The sequence below is a fragment of the Hyla sarda genome, unplaced genomic scaffold (assembly GCF_029499605.1).
Source record: "Hyla sarda isolate aHylSar1 unplaced genomic scaffold, aHylSar1.hap1 scaffold_1576, whole genome shotgun sequence".
In the NCBI taxonomy this organism is placed as follows: Eukaryota; Metazoa; Chordata; class Amphibia; order Anura; family Hylidae; genus Hyla; species Hyla sarda.
In genome coordinates, this window is record NW_026608213.1 from 6,968 (window position 1) to 26,461 (window position 19,494).

Genomic DNA, 19,494 nt, shown 5'->3' on the forward strand with positions numbered 1-19,494 from the left:
ATGGTTTCTTATTTATTGAATAAAATTTTGTTGAAACCTTATCTGTTCTTATCAGTTTAATATCTGATACGTCCCCTATCTGGGGACCATATATTAAATGGATTTTTGAGAACGGGGGCCGATTTCGAAGCTTGCTTCCGTCGCCCTATGCATTGACCCGATATGGCAGTATCTTCGGGTACAGTGCACCACCCCCTTACAGGGTTAAAAAGAAAGATTCCTACTTTCATTGCTACCTGCTTGCTGGCTAGCCAGCTAGCCAGCCCTGTGGGCCTTGCTGCTGCTGCAGCCAAAAAACAAAAGGTGGTGCTGCTGCTGCTTCTGCTGCTTCTGCTTCTGCTTGTGTCTGGCCCCTGTTGGAGCGTCCAGGCACAGGACTTCTGCTGCTGCTGACTAAATGGCCTCCTTAATTGGATCATTTGAGTAGCCAGCACACCTGTGCAGGTAGGGCATGACATGATAGGCAGCTGCCTTGATAGCGGGTGGGTGCTGAATGTTCCTAATTGACAAAATAAGATTAATGCTTATGAAGAAATATAAAATCTCATCCCTTCCCCAATATCGCGCCACACCCCTACCCCTTAATTCCCTGGTTGAACGTGATGGACATATGTCTTTTTTCGACCGTACTAACTATGTAACTATGTAACATAACATGGGGGGGGGGGGGGGGGGGTCTCCTGGCTGTTCACACAGGTGTGTCATTGCTGTACATTGACCATGCATTGCTTCTGTGGTATTGCAAAGGCAAAGACAAATGCTTCCAGCCATCCATTGCACTAATGGATTGGTCATCAGCTGGCTGTCTATGTCCCGCATCAATATAGACCAAAGTACAGAGGGTTAGGCTATGCTATTGTGCACCTACCTGATGCATCAGAAGGTGCGAGGCCCTTGCTAAATTCTGTGCACAGACTTTGAGATCTATGCTTTAGACTGTATCTAAACCTGCTCCAACATGGACTGACATTCTGGCCTACTTTCAGCCGATGCGACTTGTCTGTCGCTGAACAGTCGCTTTTTATGTATTCAGCACCTATGTATAATGTTGTAAAAATGCTCTAGAAGCTAAAGTCGCAGAAATGTCACACATATTTGGCCTGCAACTTTCTGTGCGACAAATTCAGACAGGAAAAATCAGTATAAATCCTTAGAAAATTATCCCCCAGTGTCTCCATCTGCTGGCGGTATTGAATAAGCATTGCTGCACTGATGGGGTATGCATTAGACGAAAAAAAAGAAGAAAAAGAAGAATAATACGCCCAGAAAAGAGGCGAAAAGGAGAAAAACGTAAAAAAACGTGAAAAAAAAGTAAGAGGAAGAGAAGGGAAAAAAAGGTGGAAATGGGTTTAAAAGTGATTTCGGCGGATTAATATATATATATATATATATATATATGCGCACACACACACATAGATATAAACGTATTCTCCGTTGAGATATTGCAGCCGCTGCTGTGTCCAGGCCCAGGAGCCTTAGCACTGTGCTGTGATGTCACTCAATACCACTGACATCACTAGGTGTAAACAACATCTCTCCTTTGCTGTGTATGTGACTATGGAGCTGTTTGGTGATGTTGTCTATTACGGCCTTCATAGAAGCAACAGGAGATTGTTGCATCCATCTTGAACCCTCAGAACTACAGTGCTATGATGTCACTCACTTCCACAGGCCTTGCAGAGTGTAAACAACAACAACCCAGCTTTGTTGTGTATGTAACCAAAGGGATTTGTGATGTCACCTAGAACCTTCACAGCAGCGACAGCTTTATGAGGAGCATCAGCACTGCTCTGCCTGAGCAGAACCATCACCGCCATAGGTTGTCAAATAACCCGGATTTAACCCACACAGGTAAGTCCAATGGGGTGCAGGCATGTCCTCTATGCTTACAGCTTCCCGTGGGTGTTGGTTTGATACCGTTTGGGGACAGCCAAGGAGGCATCTGCAGGCAACAAAGGTAGGTGTGTGCTTGTGTGTGTGTTTCCTATGCAGATCCTAAGCCCAGTGTCACATGCAAGTAGGAGGAGTAAGAAGGGTTCCTGGCAAATCCGGGTTATGGATTGCATTTAAAAAGGCCCCGTGGGAGTGCAATGGGCCCCTGTCTTGCTGCTTAGCAATAATGGTATGGGTTTAGGTTCTGCTGTGTGTACTGGTGGTTGACTGCCCCCCAGCCCAGAGTGTGCATGGAAAATTGTCTGGCAGCCTCCCTGACAGCAAGCAGTGATAGTGCCCATGAAGGGGACCTTGTTGGGCCCGCCCCTTTCACGGTTATCGCTTCTCGGCCTTTTGGCTAAGATCAAGTGTAGTATCTGTTCTTATCAGTTTAATATCTGATACGTCCCCTATCTGGGGACCATATATTAAATGGATTTTTGAGAACGGGGGCCGATTTCGAAGCTTGCTTCCGTCGCCCTATGCATTGACCCGATATGGCAGTATCTTCGGGTACAGTGCACCACCCCCTTACAGGGTTAAAAAGAAAGATTCCTACTTTCATTGCTACCTGCTTGCTGGCTAGCCAGCTAGCCAGCCCTGTGGGCCTTGCTGCTGCTGCAGCCAAAAAACAAAAGGTGGTGCTGCTGCTGCTTCTGCTGCTTCTGCTTCTGCTTGTGTCTGGCCCCTGTTGGAGCGTCCAGGCACAGGACTTCTGCTGCTGCTGACTAAATGGCCTCCTTAATTGGATCATTTGAGTAGCCAGCACACCTGTGCAGGTAGGGCATGACATGATAGGCAGCTGCCTTGATAGCGGGTGGGTGCTGAATGTTCCTAATTGACAAAATAAGATTAATGCTTATGAAGAAATATAAAATCTCATCCCTTCCCCAATATCGCGCCACACCCCTACCCCTTAATTCCCTGGTTGAACGTGATGGACATATGTCTTTTTTCGACCGTACTAACTATGTAACTATGTAACATAACATGGGGGGGGGGGGGGGGGGTGTCTCCTGGCTGTTCACACAGGTGTGTCATTGCTGTACATTGACCATGCATTGCTTCTGTGGTATTGCAAAGGCAAAGACAAATGCTTCCAGCCATCCATTGCACTAATGGATTGGTCATCAGCTGGCTGTCTATGTCCCGCATCAATATAGACCAAAGTACAGAGGGTTAGGCTATGCTATTGTGCACCTACCTGATGCATCAGAAGGTGCGAGGCCCTTGCTAAATTCTGTGCACAGACTTTGAGATCTATGCTTTAGACTGTATCTAAACCTGCTCCAACATGGACTGACATTCTGGCCTACTTTCAGCCGATGCGACTTGTCTGTCGCTGAACAGTCGCTTTTTATGTATTCAGCACCTATGTATAATGTTGTAAAAATGCTCTAGAAGCTAAAGTCGCAGAAATGTCACACATATTTGGCCTGCAACTTTCTGTGCGACAAATTCAGACAGGAAAAATCAGTATAAATCCTTAGAAAATTATCCCCCAGTGTCTCCATCTGCTGGCGGTATTGAATAAGCATTGCTGCACTGATGGGGTATGCATTAGACGAAAAAAAAGAAGAAAAAGAAGAATAATACGCCCAGAAAAGAGGCGAAAAGGAGAAAAACGTAAAAAAACTTGAAAAAAAAGTAAGAGGAAGAGAAGGGAAAAAAAGGTGGAAATGGGTTTAAAAGTGATTTCGGCGGAGAAATATATATATATATATATATATATATATATATATATATATATATGCGCACACACACACATAGATATAAACGTATTCTCCGTTGAGATATTGCAGCCGCTGCTGTGTCCAGGCCCAGGAGCCTTAGCACTGTGCTGTGATGTCACTCAATACCACTGACATCACTAGGTGTAAACAACATCTCTCCTTTGCTGTGTATGTGACTATGGAGCTGTTTGGTGATGTCGTCTATTACGGCCTTCATAGAAGCAACAGGAGATTGTTGCATCCATCTTGAACCCTCAGAACTACAGTGCTATGATGTCACTCACTTCCACAGGCCTTGCAGAGTGTAAACAACAACAACCCAGCTTTGTTGTGTATGTAACCAAAGGGATTTGTGATGTCACCTAGAACCTTCACAGCAGCGACAGCTTTATGAGGAGCATCAGCACTGCTCTGCCTGAGCAGAACCATCACCGCCATAGGTTGTCAAATAACCCGGATTTAACCCACACAGGTAAGTCCAATGGGGTGCAGGCATGTCCTCTATGCTTACAGCTTCCCGTGGGTGTTGGTTTGATACCGTTTGGGGACAGCCAAGGAGGCATCTGCAGGCAACAAAGGTAGGTGTGTGCTTGTGTGTGTGTTTCCTATGCAGATCCTAAGCCCAGTGTCACATGCAAGTAGGAGGAGTAAGAAGGGTTCCTGGCAAATCCGGGTTATGGATTGCATTTAAAAAGGCCCCGTGGGAGTGCAATGGGCCCCTGTCTTGCTGCTTAGCAATAATGGTATGGGTTTAGGTTCTGCTGTGTGTACTGGTGGTTGACTGCCCCCCAGCCCAGAGTGTGCATGGAAAATTGTCTGGCAGCCTCCCTGACAGCAAGCAGTGATAGTGCCCATGAAGGGGACCTTGTTGGGCCCGCCCCTTTCACGGTTATCGCTTCTCGGCCTTTTGGCTAAGATCAAGTGTAGTATCTGTTCTTATCAGTTTAATATCTGATACGTCCCCTATCTGGGGACCATATATTAAATGGATTTTTGAGAACGGGGGCCGATTTCGAAGCTTGCTTCCGTCGCCCTATGCATTGACCCGATATGGCAGTATCTTCGGGTACAGTGCACCACCCCCTTACAGGGTTAAAAAGAAAGATTCCTACTTTCATTGCTACCTGCTTGCTGGCTAGCCAGCTAGCCAGCCCTGTGGGCCTTGCTGCTGCTGCAGCCAAAAAACAAAAGGTGGTGCTGCTGCTGCTTCTGCTGCTTCTGCTTCTGCTTGTGTCTGGCCCCTGTTGGAGCGTCCAGGCACAGGACTTCTGCTGCTGCTGACTAAATGGCCTCCTTAATTGGATCATTTGAGTAGCCAGCACACCTGTGCAGGTAGGGCATGACATGATAGGCAGCTGCCTTGATAGCGGGTGGGTGCTGAATGTTCCTAATTGACAAAATAAGATTAATGCTTATGAAGAAATATAAAATCTCATCCCTTCCCCAATATCGCGCCACACCCCTACCCCTTAATTCCCTGGTTGAACGTGATGGACATATGTCTTTTTTCGACCGTACTAACTATGTAACTATGTAACATAACATGGGGGGGGGGGGGGGGGTCTCCTGGCTGTTCACACAGGTGTGTCATTGCTGTACATTGACCATGCATTGCTTCTGTGGTATTGCAAAGGCAAAGACAAATGCTTCCAGCCATCCATTGCACTAATGGATTGGTCATCAGCTGGCTGTCTATGTCCCGCATCAATATAGACCAAAGTACAGAGGGTTAGGCTATGCTATTGTGCACCTACCTGATGCATCAGAAGGTGCGAGGCCCTTGCTAAATTCTGTGCACAGACTTTGAGATCTATGCTTTAGACTGTATCTAAACCTGCTCCAACATGGACTGACATTCTGGCCTACTTTCAGCCGATGCGACTTGTCTGTCGCTGAACAGTCGCTTTTTATGTATTCAGCACCTATGTATAATGTTGTAAAAATGCTCTAGAAGCTAAAGTCGCAGAAATGTCACACATATTTGGCCTGCAACTTTCTGTGCGACAAATTCAGACAGGAAAAATCAGTATAAATCCTTAGAAAATTATCCCCCAGTGTCTCCATCTGCTGGCGGTATTGAATAAGCATTGCTGCACTGATGGGGTATGCATTAGACGAAAAAAAAGAAGAAAAAGAAGAATAATACGCCCAGAAAAGAGGCGAAAAGGAGAAAAACGTAAAAAAACGTGAAAAAAAAGTAAGAGGAAGAGAAGGGAAAAAAAAGGTGGAAATGGGTTTAAAAGTGATTTCGGCGGAGAATATATATATATATATATATATATATATATATATATATATATATGCGCACACACACACATAGATATAAACGTATTCTCCGTTGAGATATTGCAGCCGCTGCTGTGTCCAGGCCCAGGAGCCTTAGCACTGTGCTGTGATGTCACTCAATACCACTGACATCACTAGGTGTAAACAACATCTCTCCTTTGCTGTGTATGTGACTATGGAGCTGTTTGGTGATGTCGTCTATTACGGCCTTCATAGAAGCAACAGGAGATTGTTGCATCCATCTTGAACCCTCAGAACTACAGTGCTATGATGTCACTCACTTCCACAGGCCTTGCAGAGTGTAAACAACAACAACCCAGCTTTGTTGTGTATGTAACCAAAGGGATTTGTGATGTCACCTAGAACCTTCACAGCAGCGACAGCTTTATGAGGAGCATCAGCACTGCTCTGCCTGAGCAGAACCATCACCGCCATAGGTTGTCAAATAACCCGGATTTAACCCACACAGGTAAGTCCAATGGGGTGCAGGCATGTCCTCTATGCTTACAGCTTCCCGTGGGTGTTGGTTTGATACCGTTTGGGGACAGCCAAGGAGGCATCTGCAGGCAACAAAGGTAGGTGTGTGCTTGTGTGTGTGTTTCCTATGCAGATCCTAAGCCCAGTGTCACATGCAAGTAGGAGGAGTAAGAAGGGTTCCTGGCAAATCCGGGTTATGGATTGCATTTAAAAAGGCCCCGTGGGAGTGCAATGGGCCCCTGTCTTGCTGCTTAGCAATAATGGTATGGGTTTAGGTTCTGCTGTGTGTACTGGTGGTTGACTGCCCCCCAGCCCAGAGTGTGCATGGAAAATTGTCTGGCAGCCTCCCTGACAGCAAGCAGTGATAGTGCCCATGAAGGGGACCTTGTTGGGCCCGCCCCTTTCACGGTTATCGCTTCTCGGCCTTTTGGCTAAGATCAAGTGTAGTATCTGTTCTTATCAGTTTAATATCTGATACGTCCCCTATCTGGGGACCATATATTAAATGGATTTTTGAGAACGGGGGCCGAATTCGAAGCTTGCTTCCGTCGCCCTATGCATTGACCCGATATGGCAGTATCTTCGGGTACAGTGCACCACCCCCTTACAGGGTTAAAAAGAAAGATTCCTACTTTCATTGCTACCTGCTTGCTGGCTAGCCAGCTAGCCAGCCCTGTGGGCCTTGCTGCTGCTGCAGCCAAAAAACAAAAGGTGGTGCTGCTGCTGCTTCTGCTGCTTCTGCTGCTTCTGCTTCTGCTTGTGTCTGGCCCCTGTTGGAGCGTCCAGGCACAGGACTTCTGCTGCTGCTGACTAAATGGCCTCCTTAATTGGATCATTTGAGTAGCCAGCACACCTGTGCAGGTAGGGCATGACATGATAGGCAGCTGCCTTGATAGCGGGTGGGTGCTGAATGTTCCTAATTGACAAAATAAGATTAATGCTTATGAAGAAATATAAAATCTCATCCCTTCCCCAATATCGCGCCACACCCCTACCCCTTAATTCCCTGGTTGAACGTGATGGACATATGTCTTTTTTCGACCGTACTAACTATGTAACTATGTAACATAACATGGGGGGGGGGGGGGTCTCCTGGCTGTTCACACAGGTGTGTCATTGCTGTACATTGACCATGCATTGCTTCTGTGGTATTGCAAAGGCAAAGACAAATGCTTCCAGCCATCCATTGCACTAATGGATTGGTCATCAGCTGGCTGTCTATGTCCCGCATCAATATAGACCAAAGTACAGAGGGTTAGGCTATGCTATTGTGCACCTACCTGATGCATCAGAAGGTGCGAGGCCCTTGCTAAATTCTGTGCACAGACTTTGAGATCTATGCTTTAGACTGTATCTAAACCTGCTCCAACATGGACTGACATTCTGGCCTACTTTCAGCCGATGCGACTTGTCTGTCGCTGAACAGTCGCTTTTTATGTATTCAGCACCTATGTATAATGTTGTAAAAATGCTCTAGAAGCTAAAGTCGCAGAAATGTCACACATATTTGGCCTGCAACTTTCTGTGCGACAAATTCAGACAGGAAAAATCAGTATAAATCCTTAGAAAATTATCCCCCAGTGTCTCCATCTGCTGGCGGTATTGAATAAGCATTGCTGCACTGATGGGGTATGCATTAGACGAAAAAAAAGAAGAAAAAGAAGAATAATACGCCCAGAAAAGAGGCGAAAAGGAGAAAAACGTAAAAAAACGTGAAAAAAAAGTAAGAGGAAGAGAAGGGAAAAAAAGGTGGAAATGGGTTTAAAAGTGATTTCGGCGGAGAAATATATATATATATATATATATATATATATATATATATATATATATGCGCACACACACACATAGATATAAACGTATTCTCCGTTGAGATATTGCAGCCGCTGCTGTGTCCAGGCCCAGGAGCCTTAGCACTGTGCTGTGATGTCACTCAATACCACTGACATCACTAGGTGTAAACAACATCTCTCCTTTGCTGTGTATGTGACTATGGAGCTGTTTGGTGATGTCGTCTATTACGGCCTTCATAGAAGCAACAGGAGATTGTTGCATCCATCTTGAACCCTCAGAACTACAGTGCTATGATGTCACTCACTTCCACAGGCCTTGCAGAGTGTAAACAACAACAACCCAGCTTTGTTGTGTATGTAACCATAGGGATTTGTGATGTCACCTAGAACCTTCACAGCAGCGACAGCTTTATGAGGAGCATCAGCACTGCTCTGCCTGAGCAGAACCATCACCGCCATAGGTTGTCAAATAACCCGGATTTAACCCACACAGGTAAGTCCAATGGGGTGCAGGCATGTCCTCTATGCTTACAGCTTCCCGTGGGTGTTGGTTTGATACCGTTTGGGGACAGCCAAGGAGGCATCTGCAGGCAACAAAGGTAGGTGTGTGCTTGTGTGTGTGTTTCCTATGCAGATCCTAAGCCCAGTGTCACATGCAAGTAGGAGGAGTAAGAAGGGTTCCTGGCAAATCCGGGTTATGGATTGCATTTAAAAAGGCCCCGTGGGAGTGCAATGGGCCCCTGTCTTGCTGCTTAGCAATAATGGTATGGGTTTAGGTTCTGCTGTGTGTACTGGTGGTTGACTGCCCCCCAGCCCAGAGTGTGCATGGAAAATTGTCTGGCAGCCTCCCTGACAGCAAGCAGTGATAGTGCCCATGAAGGGGACCTTGTTGGGCCCGCCCCTTTCACGGTTATCGCTTCTCGGCCTTTTGGCTAAGATCAAGTGTAGTATCTGTTCTTATCAGTTTAATATCTGATACGTCCCCTATCTGGGGACCATATATTAAATGGATTTTTGAGAACGGGGGCCGATTTCGAAGCTTGCTTCCGTCGCCCTATGCATTGACCCGATATGGCAGTATCTTCGGGTACAGTGCACCACCCCCTTACAGGGTTAAAAAGAAAGATTCCTACTTTCATTGCTACCTGCTTGCTGGCTAGCCAGCTAGCCAGCCCTGTGGGCCTTGCTGCTGCTGCAGCCAAAAAACAAAAGGTGGTGCTGCTGCTGCTTCTGCTGCTTCTGCTTCTGCTTGTGTCTGGCCCCTGTTGGAGCGTCCAGGCACAGGACTTCTGCTGCTGCTGACTAAATGGCCTCCTTAATTGGATCATTTGAGTAGCCAGCACACCTGTGCAGGTAGGGCATGACATGATAGGCAGCTGCCTTGATAGCGGGTGGGTGCTGAATGTTCCTAATTGACAAAATAAGATTAATGCTTATGAAGAAATATAAAATCTCATCCCTTCCCCAATATCGCGCCACACCCCTACCCCTTAATTCCCTGGTTGAACGTGATGGACATATGTCTTTTTTCGACCGTACTAACTATGTAACTATGTAACATAACATGGGGGGGGGGGGGGGGGGTCTCCTGGCTGTTCACACAGGTGTGTCATTGCTGTACATTGACCATGCATTGCTTCTGTGGTATTGCAAAGGCAAAGACAAATGCTTCCAGCCATCCATTGCACTAATGGATTGGTCATCAGCTGGCTGTCTATGTCCCGCATCAATATAGACCAAAGTACAGAGGGTTAGGCTATGCTATTGTGCACCTACCTGATGCATCAGAAGGTGCGAGGCCCTTGCTAAATTCTGTGCACAGACTTTGAGATCTATGCTTTAGACTGTATCTAAACCTGCTCCAACATGGACTGACATTCTGGCCTACTTTCAGCCGATGCGACTTGTCTGTCGCTGAACAGTCGCTTTTTATGTATTCAGCACCTATGTATAATGTTGTAAAAATGCTCTAGAAGCTAAAGTCGCAGAAATGTCACACATATTTGGCCTGCAACTTTCTGTGCGACAAATTCAGACAGGAAAAATCTGTATAAATCCTTAGAAAATTATCCCCCAGTGTCTCCATCTGCTGGCGGTATTGAATAAGCATTGCTGCACTGATGGGGTATGCATTAGACGAAAAAAAAGAAGAAAAAGAAGAATAATACGCCCAGAAAAGAGGCGAAAAGGAGAAAAACGTAAAAAAACGTGAAAAAAAAGTAAGAGGAAGAGAAGGGAAAAAAAGGTGGAAATGGGTTTAAAAGTGATTTCGGCGGAGAAATATATATATATATATATATATATATATATATATATATATATATATATATATATGCGCACACACACACATAGATATAAACGTATTCTCCGTTGAGATATTGCAGCCGCTGCTGTGTCCAGGCCCAGGAGCCTTAGCACTGTGCTGTGATGTCACTCAATACCACTGACATCACTAGGTGTAAACAACATCTCTCCTTTGCTGTGTATGTGACTATGGAGCTGTTTGGTGATGTCGTCTATTACGGCCTTCATAGAAGCAACAGGAGATTGTTGCATCCATCTTGAACCCTCAGAACTACAGTGCTATGATGTCACTCACTTCCACAGGCCTTGCAGAGTGTAAACAACAACAACCCAGCTTTGTTGTGTATGTAACCAAAGGGATTTGTGATGTCACCTAGAACCTTCACAGCAGCGACAGCTTTATGAGGAGCATCAGCACTGCTCTGCCTGAGCAGAACCATCACCGCCATAGGTTGTCAAATAACCCGGATTTAACCCACACAGGTAAGTCCAATGGGGTGCAGGCATGTCCTCTATGCTTACAGCTTCCCGTGGGTGTTGGTTTGATACCGTTTGGGGACAGCCAAGGAGGCATCTGCAGGCAACAAAGGTAGGTGTGTGCTTGTGTGTGTGTTTCCTATGCAGATCCTAAGCCCAGTGTCACATGCAAGTAGGAGGAGTAAGAAGGGTTCCTGGCAAATCCGGGTTATGGATTGCATTTAAAAAGGCCCCGTGGGAGTGCAATGGGCCCCTGTCTTGCTGCTTAGCAATAATGGTATGGGTTTAGGTTCTGCTGTGTGTACTGGTGGTTGACTGCCCCCCAGCCCAGAGTGTGCATGGAAAATTGTCTGGCAGCCTCCCTGACAGCAAGCAGTGATAGTGCCCATGAAGGGGACCTTGTTGGGCCCGCCCCTTTCACGGTTATCGCTTCTCGGCCTTTTGGCTAAGATCAAGTGTAGTATCTGTTCTTATCAGTTTAATATCTGATACGTCCCCTATCTGGGGACCATATATTAAATGGATTTTTGAGAACGGGGGCCGATTTCGAAGCTTGCTTCCGTCGCCCTATGCATTGACCCGATATGGCAGTATCTTCGGGTACAGTGCACCACCCCCTTACAGGGTTAAAAAGAAAGATTCCTACTTTCATTGCTACCTGCTTGCTGGCTAGCCAGCTAGCCAGCCCTGTGGGCCTTGCTGCTGCTGCAGCCAAAAAACAAAAGGTGGTGCTGCTGCTGCTTCTGCTGCTTCTGCTTCTGCTTGTGTCTGGCCCCTGTTGGAGCGTCCAGGCACAGGACTTCTGCTGCTGCTGACTAAATGGCCTCCTTAATTGGATCATTTGAGTAGCCAGCACACCTGTGCAGGTAGGGCATGACATGATAGGCAGCTGCCTTGATAGCGGGTGGGTGCTGAATGTTCCTAATTGACAAAATAAGATTAATGCTTATGAAGAAATATAAAATCTCATCCCTTCCCCAATATCGCGCCACACCCCTACCCCTTAATTCCCTGGTTGAACGTGATGGACATATGTCTTTTTTCGACCGTACTAACTATGTAACTATGTAACATAACATGGGGGGGGGGGGGGGTCTCCTGGCTGTTCACACAGGTGTGTCATTGCTGTACATTGACCATGCATTGCTTCTGTGGTATTGCAAAGGCAAAGACAAATGCTTCCAGCCATCCATTGCACTAATGGATTGGTCATCAGCTGGCTGTCTATGTCCCGCATCAATATAGACCAAAGTACAGAGGGTTAGGCTATGCTATTGTGCACCTACCTGATGCATCAGAAGGTGCGAGGCCCTTGCTAAATTCTGTGCACAGACTTTGAGATCTATGCTTTAGACTGTATCTAAACCTGCTCCAACATGGACTGACATTCTGGCCTACTTTCAGCCGATGCGACTTGTCTGTCGCTGAACAGTCGCTTTTTATGTATTCAGCACCTATGTATAATGTTGTAAAAATGCTCTAGAAGCTAAAGTCGCAGAAATGTCACACATATTTGGCCTGCAACTTTCTGTGCGACAAATTCAGACAGGAAAAATCAGTATAAATCCTTAGAAAATTATCCCCCAGTGTCTCCATCTGCTGGCGGTATTGAATAAGCATTGCTGCACTGATGGGGTATGCATTAGACGAAAAAAAAGAAGAAAAAGAAGAATAATACGCCCAGAAAAGAGGCGAAAAGGAGAAAAACGTAAAAAAACGTGAAAAAAAAGTAAGAGGAAGAGAAGGGAAAAAAAGGTGGAAATGGGTTTAAAAGTGATTTCGGCGGAGAAATATATATATATATATATATATATATATATATATATATATATATATATATGCGCACACACACACATAGATATAAACGTATTCTCCGTTGAGATATTGCAGCCGCTGCTGTGTCCAGGCCCAGGAGCCTTAGCACTGTGCTGTGATGTCACTCAATACCACTGACATCACTAGGTGTAAACAACATCTCTCCTTTGCTGTGTATGTGACTATGGAGCTGTTTGGTGATGTCGTCTATTACGGCCTTCATAGAAGCAACAGGAGATTGTTGCATCCATCTTGAACCCTCAGAACTACAGTGCTATGATGTCACTCACTTCCACAGGCCTTGCAGAGTGTAAACAACAACAACCCAGCTTTGTTGTGTATGTAACCATAGGGATTTGTGATGTCACCTAGAACCTTCACAGCAGCGACAGCTTTATGAGGAGCATCAGCACTGCTCTGCCTGAGCAGAACCATCACCGCCATAGGTTGTCAAATAACCCGGATTTAACCCACACAGGTAAGTCCAATGGGGTGCAGGCATGTCCTCTATGCTTACAGCTTCCCGTGGGTGTTGGTTTGATACCGTTTGGGGACAGCCAAGGAGGCATCTGCAGGCAACAAAGGTAGGTGTGTGCTTGTGTGTGTGTTTCCTATGCAGATCCTAAGCCCAGTGTCACATGCAAGTAGGAGGAGTAAGAAGGGTTCCTGGCAAATCCGGGTTATGGATTGCATTTAAAAAGGCCCCGTGGGAGTGCAATGGGCCCCTGTCTTGCTGCTTAGCAATAATGGTATGGGTTTAGGTTCTGCTGTGTGTACTGGTGGTTGACTGCCCCCCAGCCCAGAGTGTGCATGGAAAATTGTCTGGCAGCCTCCCTGACAGCAAGCAGTGATAGTGCCCATGAAGGGGACCTTGTTGGGCCCGCCCCTTTCACGGTTATCGCTTCTCGGCCTTTTGGCTAAGATCAAGTGTAGTATCTGTTCTTATCAGTTTAATATCGGATACGTCCCCTATCTGGGGACCATATATTAAATGGATTTTTGAGAACGGGGGCCGATTTCGAAGCTTGCTTCCGTCGCCCTATGCATTGACCCGATATGGCAGTATCTTCGGGTACAGTGCACCACCCCCTTACAGGGTTAAAAAGAAAGATTCCTACTTTCATTGCTACCTGCTTGCTGGCTAGCCAGCTAGCCAGCCCTGTGGGCCTTGCTGCTGCTGCAGCCAAAAAACAAAAGGTGGTGCTGCTGCTGCTTCTGCTGCTTCTGCTTCTGCTTGTGTCTGGCCCCTGTTGGAGCGTCCAGGCACAGGACTTCTGCTGCTGCTGACTAAATGGCCTCCTTAATTGGATCATTTGAGTAGCCAGCACACCTGTGCAGGTAGGGCATGACATGATAGGCAGCTGCCTTGATAGCGGGTGGGTGCTGAATGTTCCTAATTGACAAAATAAGATTAATGCTTATGAAGAAATATAAAATCTCATCCCTTCCCCAATATCGCGCCACACCCCTACCCCTTAATTCCCTGGTTGAACGTGATGGACATATGTCTTTTTTCGACCGTACTAACTATGTAACTATGTAACATAACATGGGGGGGGGGGGGGGTCTCCTGGCTGTTCACACAGGTGTGTCATTGCTGTACATTGACCATGCATTGCTTCTGTGGTATTGCAAAGGCAAAGACAAATGCTTCCAGCCATCCATTGCACTAATGGATTGGTCATCAGCTGGCTGTCTATGTCCCGCATCAATATAGACCAAAGTACAGAGGGTTAGGCTATGCTATTGTGCACCTACCTGATGCATCAGAAGGTGCGAGGCCCTTGCTAAATTCTGTGCACAGACTTTGAGATCTATGCTTTAGACTGTATCTAAACCTGCTCCAACATGGACTGACATTCTGGCCTACTTTCAGCCGATGCGACTTGTCTGTCGCTGAACAGTCGCTTTTTATGTATTCAGCACCTATGTATAATGTTGTAAAAATGCTCTAGAAGCTAAAGTCGCAGAAATGTCACACATATTTGGCCTGCAACTTTCTGTGCGACAAATTCAGACAGGAAAAATCAGTATAAATCCTTAGAAAATTATCCCCCAGTGTCTCCATCTGCTGGCGGTATTGAATAAGCATTGCTGCACTGATGGGGTATGCATTAGACGAAAAAAAAGAAGAAAAAGAAGAATAATACGCCCAGAAAAGAGGCGAAAAGGAGAAAAACGTAAAAAAACGTGAAAAAAAAGTAAGAGAAAGAGAAGGGAAAAAAAGGTGGAAATGGGTTTAAAAGTGATTTCGGCGGAGAAATATATATATATATATATATATATATATATATATATATATATATATATATATATGCGCACACACACACATAGATATAAACGTATTCTCCGTTGAGATATTGCAGCCGCTGCTGTGTCCAGGCCCAGGAGCCTTAGCACTGTGCTGTGATGTCACTCAATACCACTGACATCACTAGGTGTAAACAACATCTCTCCTTTGCTGTGTATGTGACTATGGAGCTGTTTGGTGATGTCGTCTATTACGGCCTTCATAGAAGCAACAGGAGATTGTTGCATCCATCTTGAACCCTCAGAACTACAGTGCTATGATGTCACTCACTTCCACAGGCCTTGCAGAGTGTAAACAACAACAACCCAGCTTTGTTGTGTATGTAACCATAGGGATTTGTGATGTCACCTAGAACCTTCACAGCAGCGACAGCTTTATGAGGAGCATCAGCACTGCTCTGCCTGAGCAGAACCATCACCGCCATAGGTTGTCAAATAACCCGGATTTAACCCACACAGGTAAGTCCAATGGGGTGCAGGCATGTCCTCTATGCTTACAGCTTCCCGTGGGTGTTGGTTTGATACCGTTTGGGGACAGCCAAGGAGGCATCTGCAGGCAACAAAGGTAGGTGTGTGCTTGTGTGTGTGTTTCCTATGCAGATCCTAAGCCCAGTGTCACATGCAAGTAGGAGGAGTAAGAAGGGTTCCTGGCAAATCCGGGTTATGGATTGCATTTAAAAAGGCCCCGTGGGAGTGCAATGGGCCCCTGTCTTGCTGCTTAGCAATAATGGTATGGGTTTAGGTTCTGCTGTGTGTACTGGTGGTTGACTGCCCCCCAGCCCAGAGTGTGCATGGAAAATTGTCTGGCAGCCTCCCTGACAGCAAGCAGGTGCCCATGAAGGGGACCTTGTTGGGCCCGCCCCTTTCACGGTTATCGCTTCTCGGCCTTTTGGCTAAGATCAAGTGTAGTATCTGTTCTTATCAGTTTAATATCGGATACGTCCCCTATCTGGGGACCATATATTAAATGGATTTTTGAGAACGGGGGCCGATTTCGAAGCTTGCTTCCGTCGCCCTATGCATTGACCCGATATGGCAGTATCTTCGGGTACAGTGCACCACCCCCTTACAGGGTTAAAAAGAAAGATTCCTACTTTCATTGCTACCTGCTTGCTGGCTAGCCAGCTAGCCAGCCCTGTGGGCCTTGCTGCTGCTGCAGCCAAAAAACAAAAGGTGGTGCTGCTGCTGCTTCTGCTGCTTCTGCTTCTGCTTGTGTCTGGCCCCTGTTGGAGCGTCCAGGCACAGGACTTCTGCTGCTGCTGACTAAATGGCCTCCTTAATTGGATCATTTGAGTAGCCAGCACACCTGTGCAGGTAGGGCATGACATGATAGGCAGCTGCCTTGATAGCGGGTGGGTGCTGAATGTTCCTAATTGACAAAATAAGATTAATGCTTATGAAGAAATATAAAATCTCATCCCTTCCCCAATATCGCGCCACACCCCTACCCCTTAATTCCCTGGTTGAACGTGATGGACATATGTCTTTTTTCGACCGTACTAACTATGTAACTATGTAACATAACATGGGGGGGGGGGGGGGGGTCTCCTGGCTGTTCACACAGGTGTGTCATTGCTGTACATTGACCATGCATTGCTTCTGTGGTATTGCAAAGGCAAAGACAAATGCTTCCAGCCATCCATTGCACTAATGGATTGGTCATCAGCTGGCTGTCTATGTCCCGCATCAATATAGACCAAAGTACAGAGGGTTAGGCTATGCTATTGTGCACCTACCTGATGCATCAGAAGGTGCGAGGCCCTTGCTAAATTCTGTGCACAGACTTTGAGATCTATGCTTTAGACTGTATCTAAACCTGCTCCAACATGGACTGACATTCTGGCCTACTTTCAGCCGATGCGACTTGTCTGTCGCTGAACAGTCGCTTTTTATGTATTCAGCACCTATGTATAATGTTGTAAAAATGCTCTAGAAGCTAAAGTCGCAGAAATGTCACACATATTTGGCCTGCAACTTTCTGTGCGACAAATTCAGACAGGAAAAATCAGTATAAATCCTTAGAAAATTATCCCCCAGTGTCTCCATCTGCTGGCGGTATTGAATAAGCATTGCTGCACTGATGGGGTATGCATTAGACGAAAAAAAAGAAGAAAAAGAAGAATAATACGCCCAGAAAAGAGGCGAAAAGGAGAAAAACGTAAAAAAACGTGAAAAAAAAGTAAGAGAAAGAGAAGGGAAAAAAAGGTGGAAATGGGTTTAAAAGTGATTTCGGCGGAGAAATATATATATATATATATATATATATATATATATATATATATATATGCGCACACACACACATAGATATAAACGTATTCTCCGTTGAGATATTGCAGCCGCTGCTGTGTCCAGGCCCAGGAGCCTTAGCACTGTGCTGTGATGTCACTCAATACCACTGACATCACTAGGTGTAAACAACATCTCTCCTTTGCTGTGTATGTGACTATGGAGCTGTTTGGTGATGTCGTCTATTACGGCCTTCATAGAAGCAACAGGAGATTGTTGCATCCATCTTGAACCCTCAGAACTACAGTGCTATGATGTCACTCACTTCCACAGGCCTTGCAGAGTGTAAACAACAACAACCCAGCTTTGTTGTGTATGTAACCATAGGGATTTGTGATGTCACCTAGAACCTTCACAGCAGCGACAGCTTTATGAGGAGCATCAGCACTGCTCTGCCTGAGCAGAACCATCACCGCCATAGGTTGTCAAATAACCCGGATTTAACCCACACAGGTAAGTCCAATGGGGTGCAGGCATGTCCTCTATGCTTACAGCTTCCCGTGGGTGTTGGTTTGATACCGTTTGGGGACAGCCAAGGAGGCATCTGCAGGCAACAAAGGTAGGTGTGTGCTTGTGTGTGTGTTTCCTATGCAGATCCTAAGCCCAGTGTCACATGCAAGTAGGAGGAGTAAGAAGGGTTCCTGGCAAATCCGGGTTATGGATTGCATTTAAAAAGGCCCCGTGGGAGTGCAATGGGCCCCTGTCTTGCTGCTTAGCAATAATGGTATGGGTTTAGGTTCTGCTGTGTGTACTGGTGGTTGACTGCCCCCCAGCCCAGAGTGTGCATGGAAAATTGTCTGGCAGCCTCCCTGACAGCAAGCAGTGATAGTGCCCATGAAGGGGACCTTGTTGGGCCCGCCCCTTTCACGGTTATCGCTTCTCGGCCTTTTGGCTAAGATCAAGTGTAGTATCTGCATTTGGTCTGGTCGGAAGGTGTCTGTGGTACCCCGCTTCTCGGCCTTGGGGGATTGTCTCTCCTTACGGAGGGACTTCACCCCCTTGCTGCTATTGGGGAGCGGGCTTAGTCCACGGACAACGGGTTGCGATCCCCCTGTCTCTGGGACCTTGTGTCTCAGAAGGCATTTTCGGTACGTTGAGCGTTACCTGTAGCTTCGGAAGCACCTAGGGTACCCCCGACCTCTGCCTTGGGTAAGGGTTCCGCTTTTATAGCGGGATTCCGAGCCCCTGCTGCTATTGGGGAAGGGGCTTAGTCCCTGGGTGTGGAAGATGCCGTTCTCCTGGGCTTTCCCCTCTGGGGAAATGTCGATGCGAAATACCATCCGCATAGAGGTGTCGGAGAGCCATCGTCAGTTGAAGAACCTCCGCTTCATTGCGGAGGTGATTCTTCTTGACTACTTCCGCCTCAATAGGGAGGACATCCTGTGTCTAAATGACCAGGAAAGCCGTGGCCTGTATACCGTCACCTTCACGGCCACGGCGTGTTGCGATAACATCTATGCAACCTTGTCTGGTGCGGACCAGAGGGACGATCGACTCGACGGTCTTTCGTTCCAGTTCCTCTATGGTGAGGAACATATACCGTTGGTGGTGGCTATGCACAGCCCTCATGTGACCACGGAGGATATAGCCACTTTTCTTCGGCGATACTGCGAAGAGGTGCGATTCGCAAACAAAATCTTGAACTCCGTGCGGTTCTGGAACGGCAAGAGGAAGTTCTGGGTCAAGCTCCGTAAGGATCCCGGTGGTATTGGGGGTCTTTGCCATCCGCCCCCAAATTTTGCCATCGGGAGAGTTCGGGGCTTCCTGTTCTATCCTCAAATGCCTATGTATTGCCGAAATTGCTTGAGGTTTGGCCACACCCAGGAGACCTGCGGCGCGGAGCGTGTGATTCGCTGCAATAGGTGTGGCCAAGAAGGTCACATAGCCTCAAGATGTAGCCATACGATAAGGTGCAACCTCTGCGGAGAGGAAAATCACGATTTTAATTCCTGTCCCCATAAAGCAAAAACTACGATGGGTGGGTCAAGGCTGGGCCCACCCAAAGAGGGGACAGGACAAAAGACGTCCTTTTTTTAAGATGCCCAAACCCCAGATGGCAGGTACTGATGGGTCCAGGCCCAAGA

General features: G+C 46.6%; 8 non-coding genes and 1 pseudogene across 8 annotated transcripts; all 9 read left to right on the top strand.

Moving 5' to 3' along the window:
• LOC130310613 (U2 spliceosomal RNA) lies at nt 1–194 on the top strand. The gene has a single exon (XR_008859121.1). It is a non-coding gene; the product is annotated as a U2 spliceosomal RNA (small nuclear RNA).
• A 2,076-nt stretch (nt 195–2,270) lies between these two features.
• On the top strand, nt 2,271–2,461 carry LOC130310611 (U2 spliceosomal RNA). The gene has a single exon (XR_008859119.1). It is a non-coding gene; the product is annotated as a U2 spliceosomal RNA (small nuclear RNA).
• Nucleotides 2,462–4,556: 2,095 nt separating this feature from the next.
• On the top strand, nt 4,557–4,747 carry LOC130310621 (U2 spliceosomal RNA). The gene has a single exon (XR_008859124.1). It is a non-coding gene; the product is annotated as a U2 spliceosomal RNA (small nuclear RNA).
• Nucleotides 4,748–6,839: 2,092 nt separating this feature from the next.
• Nucleotides 6,840–7,030, top strand: LOC130310600 (U2 spliceosomal RNA). Its single transcript, XR_008859109.1, has one exon. It is a non-coding gene; the product is annotated as a U2 spliceosomal RNA (small nuclear RNA).
• A 2,100-nt stretch (nt 7,031–9,130) lies between these two features.
• LOC130310622 (U2 spliceosomal RNA) lies at nt 9,131–9,321 on the top strand. The gene has a single exon (XR_008859125.1). It is a non-coding gene; the product is annotated as a U2 spliceosomal RNA (small nuclear RNA).
• A 2,103-nt stretch (nt 9,322–11,424) lies between these two features.
• On the top strand, nt 11,425–11,615 carry LOC130310623 (U2 spliceosomal RNA). The gene has a single exon (XR_008859126.1). It is a non-coding gene; the product is annotated as a U2 spliceosomal RNA (small nuclear RNA).
• A 2,096-nt stretch (nt 11,616–13,711) lies between these two features.
• On the top strand, nt 13,712–13,902 carry LOC130310607 (U2 spliceosomal RNA). The gene has a single exon (XR_008859116.1). It is a non-coding gene; the product is annotated as a U2 spliceosomal RNA (small nuclear RNA).
• Nucleotides 13,903–15,997: 2,095 nt separating this feature from the next.
• On the top strand, nt 15,998–16,188 carry LOC130310608 (U2 spliceosomal RNA). Its single transcript, XR_008859117.1, has one exon. It is a non-coding gene; the product is annotated as a U2 spliceosomal RNA (small nuclear RNA).
• A 2,094-nt stretch (nt 16,189–18,282) lies between these two features.
• Nucleotides 18,283–18,500, top strand: LOC130310619 (U2 spliceosomal RNA; annotated as a pseudogene).
• Nucleotides 18,501–19,494: the final 994 nt, after the last annotated feature.